The sequence below is a fragment of the Heterodontus francisci genome, chromosome 21 (assembly GCF_036365525.1).
Source record: "Heterodontus francisci isolate sHetFra1 chromosome 21, sHetFra1.hap1, whole genome shotgun sequence".
Taxonomy (NCBI): domain Eukaryota; kingdom Metazoa; phylum Chordata; class Chondrichthyes; order Heterodontiformes; family Heterodontidae; genus Heterodontus; species Heterodontus francisci.
Genome location: NC_090391.1, coordinates 83,225,874 through 83,235,218, shown reverse-complemented (window position 1 = coordinate 83,235,218; position 9,345 = coordinate 83,225,874).

Genomic DNA, 9,345 nt, shown 5'->3' with positions numbered 1-9,345 from the left:
TCTCTGATTCACCAATTTCTGGTGTTTTTTAAATCCGCTCCTTTCCCGCTGCTCCTCTCTGGTATCCCATGGTTTTTGTGGATCTCATGGTTCAAATAAATTTTCCTATATGTGCTTGAAATAATTACTCATATGAATTTAAATACGCTAATGTATTCCGATTTCTTCTACGCAGGCTTGGTGGTTTGGCATGGAGGTTTACATTGCAGACAGGAAGGCTTGCAACTATCTCTCCTTCCCAAGCACTTTGTCTGGGAAGATTACAAATGACCAAGGTTTTTGAGAAGGGAAAGCCTTTAAACAAAATTGTGACAGTGCTATGACATTTGATGTCTGCAGATAAGTTCTGTAATTCTTAAAGCTGCTGCATCTTTTGCTTTGGCATCAGTTCCGATGTGACCCTGGAAACTATTGTCCTCTGTGTCTTGAAAAAAGAAGTAAAAATAATCCATTGTAGCTCTACCCCAAAGCCCAATGTGTTAATTTGCCCAATTTTAATTTTTAATTTAGAAATTGAAAATCAAATAATGTCCAATATATAAATTTTACTCTGAGCAATGCAAAATTTATGTAGTTAATTAAATGAAAACAGCGGCTGCAGCGGGGTTAATTTCTTAGTTTATCTCCAAAGCGGACAGTGCAAAACATTCTCAGATGTGTCACTTTATGTAACTTATTTTAAAAAAAATCCCATTTGAAAAACTCATTCTGGCAGACCTTATCTTGACTGAACTTTACTGTGTCCTTGTATTTCTCCCCGAAGACTCATCTAAGATATTTAACAACATGAATTCATTTATTCTCTTTATATATTTTTGAATAAGTGCCTTTGATCACTGGTGGTTCCGTTAATTTCTCCACATTTGCCAAAAGGGTTTTCGCACCCAAGACACGTGTTGGCCAGTGTCACAAACTCGAGATGCTTATTTTCTCTCAAAAAGCATTCACAATGTGCCAAGTCCCATTTGGGTTGTCACCCACCACCTTTTGAGGAAGAAGTTCGATGAGATAGGGGTGGTTTATATCCCCTTCTAAGATGGGAACAGACTTCCCAACACAAAGCTTTCTGTGATTTGACTTTATTGAGATAAAGGTAAAGACACGTTTGTTCAGTTTTCAGATAAACCATAGTCACAAGCTCAGGCAGTAATTAACAGACTAAAACAGATACTAGAAAGAATATACGAATTAGGAACAGGGGTAGGCCAACTCAGCCCTTCGAGCCTGCTCCACCAGTCAATACGTTCATGGCTGAACTGATTATTCCACAAGTCTACCTATCCCCGATAACCTTCCACCCCTTCGCTTATCAAAAATCTATCCACCTTTGCCTTAAACAATATTCAAAGACGCTGCTTCCACCACCTTTAGAGGAAGGGAATTCCAAAGACTCATGACCACCTGAGAGGAAAAGATTCTCCTCATTTCTGTCTTAAATGGGCGATCCTTTATTTTTAAACAGTGACCCCTAGTTCTCCTACCTGTATTGTAGGCTGGGCAGCAGAGCACAGAACTCTTTCTCTTGCAGTTTTTGCTCGTAATGTTATTGGTCAGTGTCTCTCTCTTGTTGCGTTGGTGTTCGAAACATCTCTGCCAGATAGCATCAAATACATGACTTGTTTTCTAGTGGCAGCTTTCTAGTTAATCCTGCCCTCTCCCAATCAGTGATTAGTCCTGTATAAAATAATTTATTTCTGAACCAACCAAGAATAATGCTGTGATGGTTGTTAACATTTCGAACTTGTACAATTAGTATGCCATTGTGTTGACTACTTTATCTCAATGCTTTTACATGTCGAGATTATTTATATCATTACAAGACAAATCGACACAGAAGCTGCTTTCACTATCTGCTCTCAGGTTCTCACCCTTTTGCTGCAAGTAAACGTTTTAAAACTTGACATAATCTCCCAGAATCCCACTATCTTGACATCTTGTCTATACTGTGCTCTATTTGCTAAGATTTCCCATTTTACCATGCTACAATGAAGGGTTCTAATAAAGCTAAACGTTAGTTTATAATAATACGTCAATTTTTAAATTATAATAGCTAGATTTTACAATTAGTACTCTGGTTAATAGCTTATAGTAACCTACTAATCTTATACATATGAGTGATTGAGCGTTTTCAGTGCCTGAAGGGATGAAGCAGGGGCAGAGGCCGGAGATGTTATGGAGGGGGAAGGAGGCGTCACTTCTGATGGAGACAACATCAGGTCAGAAGCTCGCATCAGGGATGAAGAGGGAGCACATTTTACATAACATTATATTAAGCCTGATAGAACAGCTAGCAATGGCGATGGAATCAGTGACAAGATTGTAGAGTTTGTGGTGGCGCCAAATGTCGAGGCTTCGCTCTGCGCTATGTTTAACTGGAGGAAATTGCAGCTCATGGGAGGCTGTTGGAGGCTGATAACGCAGTGGAGGGTCGACAGAGATGATGGAGAGCTCGAATTGTGTGTTGTCAGCACACATGTGGAAGCTCACCCCATATCTGTAGATGATGGTACCAGCGGGCAGTATGTAGATGAGGAACAGTAGAGAGCAAGAATGGGAAGTTCCGGGGCTTCAGAGGTAATTGTGCTGGTGTGGGAATAACGGCCATTGCTGGCGATGTCTGGTTACAATCAGATCAGTAATATTGCAACAAGGCGGGGGCAGTCCCATCGAAAGATATCAATATCAGAGATATGAGGAGAAGTCAGATGGGTTTGCTGCAAGTTTGGAGCAGTGAATGGCGATGAGGAGTGATGAGGACATGTACGAATGTTAATCCAACGATAAGAATTATTAACTGAAGTACTTAGAGGACTGGGAGCCAAGGCAGATCAGTTTGGCTGAAGATGTTGGCTGAGATGGACTTGGTGAGGGTTGGACATGGAAGCAGGGATTTGCAGCAGTTGATAGTGAGGAGAGGTGGAATTTGGGTGTCTGGTCAACAGTGCACTGGAGCAAAGGAGTCTTGAGTTGGCACAGTTCTAATTTACTGGAGCCATTAAATAAGGAAATATCTGCAGTGAAATAGCAGAGAAAAGGTTTTATTTTATTCCTTCATGTTATTTGACCTACACTAGCAAGGTCAGCATCTGCTGCCCATGACAGCCTGCTGGGCCGTTTCAGAGGGCAGTTAATAGTCAGCCACATTGCTCTGGGTCTGTAGCCATATGTCGGCCAGAACAGGTAAGGACGGCAGTTTTTCTTCCCTAAAAAGGAACAGCGAATCAAATGGGTTTTTACAGCCACGTATGATAGTCTCATGACTCCATTACAGAGACTAGCTGTCAATTGCCGACTTTTGTTCATTAATTGAATTTAAATTGCAACAGCTGCCATTGTAGGATTTGAACCCTTGTCCCCAGGTCTTAACATTGGACCTCTGGATTGCTAGCTCAGTGATATTATCACTCCATGACTGCCTCCCAATTGACGTGTACAGTACCTGCCCCCTAATATCACCCACAGTAGTTTCTAGGCTGCAACCCTGAACGTGGTCACAAATCAGACACTAAAAGTTCAGATTTAAATGGAAAAAGGCAGAAACAGAGTGAAACGGGATTAATTTTGTCCCTGCATTCAGTGTACACGGCTGTCAGATCAGTTATATAAAAGCAAAATACTGCGGAAGCTGCAAATCTGAAATAAAAACAAGAAATGTTGGAACCACTCAGCAGGCCTGGCAACATCTGTGGAAAGAGAAATAGAGTTAACGTTTTGGGTCAGTGACTCTTCTTCGGAACTGATAAATATTAAAATTGTCACAGGTTAAATGCATGTGAGGTGGGGGTGGGGCAAGAGATAAAAAAGGAGAAGGTGCATATTGGACATGGCCACGCAGCTGACCAAGAGGTCATGGAGCAAAGGAAAACAATATGTTAATGGGATGTTGAAAGACAAAGTATTAGTACAGAATAGGTGTTAACGGACTGAATATTAGATTAGATTAGAGATACAGCACTGAAACAGGCCCTTCGGCCCACCGAGTCTGTGCCGAACATCAACCATCCATTTATACTAATCCTACACTAGTCCCATATTACTACCAAACACCCCCACCTGTTCCTATATTTCCCTACCACCTACCTATACTAGTGACAATTTATAATGGCCAATTTACCTATCAACCTGCAAGTCTTTTGGCTTGTGGGAGGAAACCGGAGCACCCGGAGAAAACCAACGCAGAAACAGGGAGAAATTGCAAACTCCACACAGGCAGTACCCGGAATCGAACCCGGGTCCTTGGAGCTGCGAGGCTGCGGTGCTAACCACTGCGCCACTGTGCCGCCCTAGTGAACAGCAGTAAGTGCAAACATGAAAAAACAGTGGGTAAGCAAACTGAACAAACTACGATGAAATGAAATAAATGCATAAAAAGGTTGTAAAAAATGTAAAAAAGAAGAAAAGAAGAAAAAAGGAGCTAAAAATGGAAGTAAAATGGGGGGCTGTCATGCTCTGGAATTATTGAACTCAATGTTCAGCCCGGCAGGTGGTAGTGTGCCTAATTGGTCGATGAGATGCTGTTCCTCGAGCTTGCGTTGATGTTCACTGGAACACTCCATGACCTTTGCTCCATGACCTTTTGGTCAGCTATATGGCCTTGTCCAATCTGCACCTTCTCCTTTGTTATCTCTTGCACCACCCCCACCTCACTTGCTTATAACCTGTGACATTTTTAATATTTGTCAGTTCCGAAGAAGGGTTACTGCCCCCAAACGTTGACCCTGCTTCTATTTCCACAGATGCTGCCAGACCTGCTGTGTGCTTCCAGCATTGCTTGTTTTTATGTCATCAGTTACATTTATAATAGAAATGCCAAGAGTGAACAAGGTCAGCACAATAGTTTGGAAAATGTAAATGAATCCACTCCACTCTGATAGTGATCACAACTCCCTGACCTTTACTATAGTCATGGAGAGGGATAGGAGCAGACGGGGTGGGAAAATATTTAATTGGGGGAGGGCGATGTGCAATGCTATTAGGCAGGAACTGCGGAGCTTAAAGTGGGAACATATGTTCTCAAGGAAATGCACGACAGAAATGTGGAGGTTGTTTAGGGAGCACTTGCTGCGACTGCTGGATAGGTTTGTCCTGATGAGGCAAGGAAGGGATGGTAGGGTGAAGGAACCTTGGATGACAAGAGATGTGGAACAGCTAGTCAAGAGGAAGAAGGAAGTTTACTTAAGGTTGAGGAAGCAAGGATCAGACAGGGCTCTAGAGGGTTCCAAGGTAGCCAGGAAGGAACTGAAGAATGGAATTAGGAGAGCTAGAAGGGGACATGAAAAAGTCTTGGCGGGTAGGATTAAGGAAAATCCCAAGGCGTTCTACAGTTATGTGAGAAACAAGAGTGCGGGTGGGGACGAACAGGGATAATGGAGGGAACTTGTGCCTGGAGTCAGAGAGGTAGGGGAGGTCCTTAATGAATACTTTGCTTCAGTATTCACGAGTGAGAGGCACCTGGACGTTTGTGAGGACAGCGTGAAACAGGCTGATATGCTCGAACAGGTTGATGTTAAGAAGGAGGATGTGCTGGAAATTTTGAATGATATGAGGATAGGTAAGTCCCCGGGCCAGACGGGATATAAGGTTATTACGGGAAGCAAGGGAAGAGATTGCCGCACCTTTGGCTATGATCTTTGCGTCCTCACTGTCCACTGGAGTAGTACCAGATGATTGGAGTGTGGCAAATGTCATTCCCTTGTTCAAGAAAGGGAATAGGGAAAACCCTGGGAATTACAGACCAGTCAGCCTTATTACGCTGGTGGGCAAATTATTGGAGAGGAATCTGAGAGACAGGATTTATGATTATTTGGAAAAGCATAGCTTGATTAGAGGTAGTTAGCATGGCTTTGTAAGGGGCAGGTCATGCCTCACAAGCCTTATAGAATTATTTGAGGATGTGACAAAGCACATTGATGAAGGAAGAGCAGTGGATGTGGTGTATATGGATTTTAGCAAGGCGTTTGATAACGTTCCCCATGGTAGGCTCATTCAGAAAGTGAGGAGGCATGGGATACAGGAAAATGTGGCTGTCTGGATACAAAATTGGCTGGCCCATGGAAGACAGAGGGTGGTAGTAGATGGAAAGTATTCAGCCTGGAGCTCGGTGACCAGTGGTGTTCCACAGGGATCTGCTCTGGGAACTCTGCTCTTTGTGATTTTTATAAATGTCTTGGATAAGGAAGTGGAAGGCCCGGTTAGCAAGTTTGCCGATGACACGAAGGTTACTGGAGTTGTGGATAGTGTGGAAGGCTGTTGTAGGTTGCAACAGGACATTGACAGGATGCAGAGCTGGGCTGAGACGTGGCAGATGGAGTTCAACCTGGAAAAGTGTGAAGTGAGTCATTTTGGAAGGTCGGATTTGAATGCAGAATACAGGCTTAAAGACAGGTTTCTTGGTAGTGAGGAGGAACAGAGGGATCTTGGGGTCCATTTCCATAGATCGCTCAAAGTTGCCACCCAAGTTGATAAGGTTATTAAGAAGGCGTATGGTGTGTTGCCTTTCATTAACAGGGGGATTGAGTTTAAGAGCTGCGAGGTTATGCTTCAGCTCTATAAAGCCCTGGTTAGACCACACTTGGAATATTGTGTTCAGTTCTGGTCGCCTCATTATAGGAAGGATTTGGAAGCTTTAGAGAAGGTACGGAGGAGATTTACCAGGATGCTGCCTGGACTGGAGGGCCTGTCATATGAAGAAAAGTTGAGGGATCTCGGGCTTTTCTCATTGGAGCGAAGAAAGATGAGAGGTGACTTGATAGAGGTGTACAAGATGATGAGAGGCATAGATAGAGTGGATAGACAGAGACATTTTCCCAGGACGGAAAGGGCTATCACCAGGGGGCATAATGTTAAGGTGATTGGAGGAAGATTTAGGGAAGATGTCAGAGATAGGTTCTTTTACACAGAGAGTGGTGGGTGCATGGAATGCACTGCCAGCGGTGGTAGTAGAAGCAGATACATTAGGGACATTTAAGCGACTCTTGGATAGGTACATGGATGCTAGTATAATGAAGGGTATGTAGGTAGTTTGATCTTAGAGTTGGTTAAAGGTTCGACACAACATCGTGGGCCGAAGGGCCTTTACTGTGCTGTACTGCTCTATGTTCTATGTCCTGTGTTCTTAATTGTAGCATCCATCCAGTAAGAGTGCAGATTTCAGGGTTTAACCCGAGAGAGGTCTTACTGGAAAAAAATGTAATTGACATTGAAGTGACTGTGTTTTATCCACCACACTGTGCACTAGAGTCAAAGCTGCTGATGTGATGTGTTTGTTCAGGTGGGTGTAACTAAAAGCAATGATCAGGGGTATATCCTCTGTATAAATCAGGACCCACAGGAATGGATCAGCTCAAAATGCCTGCTGAAGCAGTTGGTTCCAGATGAACAGAAGTCTGTGCTTCGCACAGAAAGCAGCTATCCACTAATCTATCAGATAGAAGACGTGTATTATCGTGCACCTGCAGCAATTGGAGTTCCTGGTAAGCCAGTATTTCAGCTGTTAATGGTGTAAATCGATATCAACTGTGCTGCTGCACTCATTATTATTTCTCACTGTGGTGTCGCACAACCGCCTGTTCTTTTCCAGCAATTTACTGATGGAATCTCCTCATTATCTACTCTTTCAGTCTTGCAGGAGCTGTATTCAATTGTATTGAATTGAACTAACCCTGGCATTGTTGCTGGATTATTCTGTGTATTGAATGTATTTGAATCAGGTATGTCAGCTAGGATCAAGAATCAGACCACCTGGAGATTTCCACAGCTTCACGATGTGCAATTAACCCGTCCTGGAATATTTTTATGACTTTTTTTTTCGCTGATTGATGATGAGACATCTCACGGTCTCAGTGTTACAAGGGGACAGCATAATGCCATCCCTCCCCAATAATATGGTGCAATTTAACTGGGATTTCAATGAATTTATTAGTTATCACTGTTCTAAAATATTATTTCATTCTGTGTGTGTCTGATGCTGCTTCAGAGGTCTGGCTACTGAATTGAGTTTGCTGCTGCCTCTTTCACATCTCCTTCTCTGCTTCACTGTGGAACCTTCACTGTCACTGGAATTCATTGTAAAACAGAAAGTATTGATCTGATGTTTTATTGGTTTCCACTCTATCAGTTGGAAACAAAGGGTTTTCCATTTATCTGTAGATTATCAGTGACAGCGCTGATGTTTGTGTTTTATAATTTTAAAAATCCAAATTCTAATGGTGTACTTTATAACTCCAGGGGAAGGAATTTCAATGATTGTGAGGTTTTTCTGTAAGAAGCTTTCGATCCTGTTTATTCCATGCATTGTCGATGAAGTGAAGAGGAAGAGTGTAGTTGAACAGGTGGAGACTTGGCTGTTCTGTTGACACATTAGATTATTCACAGAGGATTCACCATTGAACAAACTGACTCCGAGAATAGAATCATTGAACACGTGGCTGGTGAACAGAACACAGGTGCAGAATGTTAGGAATTAATCGTTTGAGAAAAGCAGCATTAGGTTACAGTTTGCAGGGTGTCAGTCCCCCAGAGAGATATGGGGTGCGAATGAGAGAAGGAAGGAGAAAAGGATCAGGGAGAATGAAACCGAGGAAATGAGCTGAGCAGAAGGAAAGAGACAGAGAAAGAAGCAGTAGTGTGAATACTTCACATGACGTAAAGTGCTGGAATATCCAGATTAATTAGTGAGAGAATATGTGAGTTGTCGTTGTCTGTTGGCAGATTCCGTTCCTTGCACTTTTGGACTTGATCCTCGATGTTTATTTCTGTCAGGTCCTCATTTTGTATTGCAGAAATGTCCTATTCCTTACTTACTGATTGAATAAACATAATAAGATCAGTTCTTCACTGATGGTAATACATTATTTAAATATGGCAATTTTTGATCTATGTGACTGATTAATTTAATAAAGAGTTTGGCTTATGTCAAAAATAAATTTAAATTTCTATTTAATTGCCTGTAGAAACTAAATGTGTTGAATATATTGTATAAATAATGCACTGTTCTCCAATACCAATAACCATCGGTATCATTGTTTCATTGTATTAATTGAGTTGGGTTACTGAGACCTATAGATTAGATTTCCTCTAACACTCTGCTGCATTCTCTCACTGTGAATCTCAGCCTCTCCTCTCACTATATTGAATCCTCTGTCTCCTCATCCATTGCTTCAGTTTATCCACTTTGCCAAACTATCTTCTCCTGTCTCTCCTCCAGCTCCAACATGTCCTTTTCCTTCTTTCCCACCCAATCTCACTCACTGGCTTCACCTCCAGCTGCCTCTTCCAAACAAATCCCAACCCTCAAACTCACCGGAGCAGCTCTCAGCCTTTTTCCATTTTGTACCAGCCCCTGCC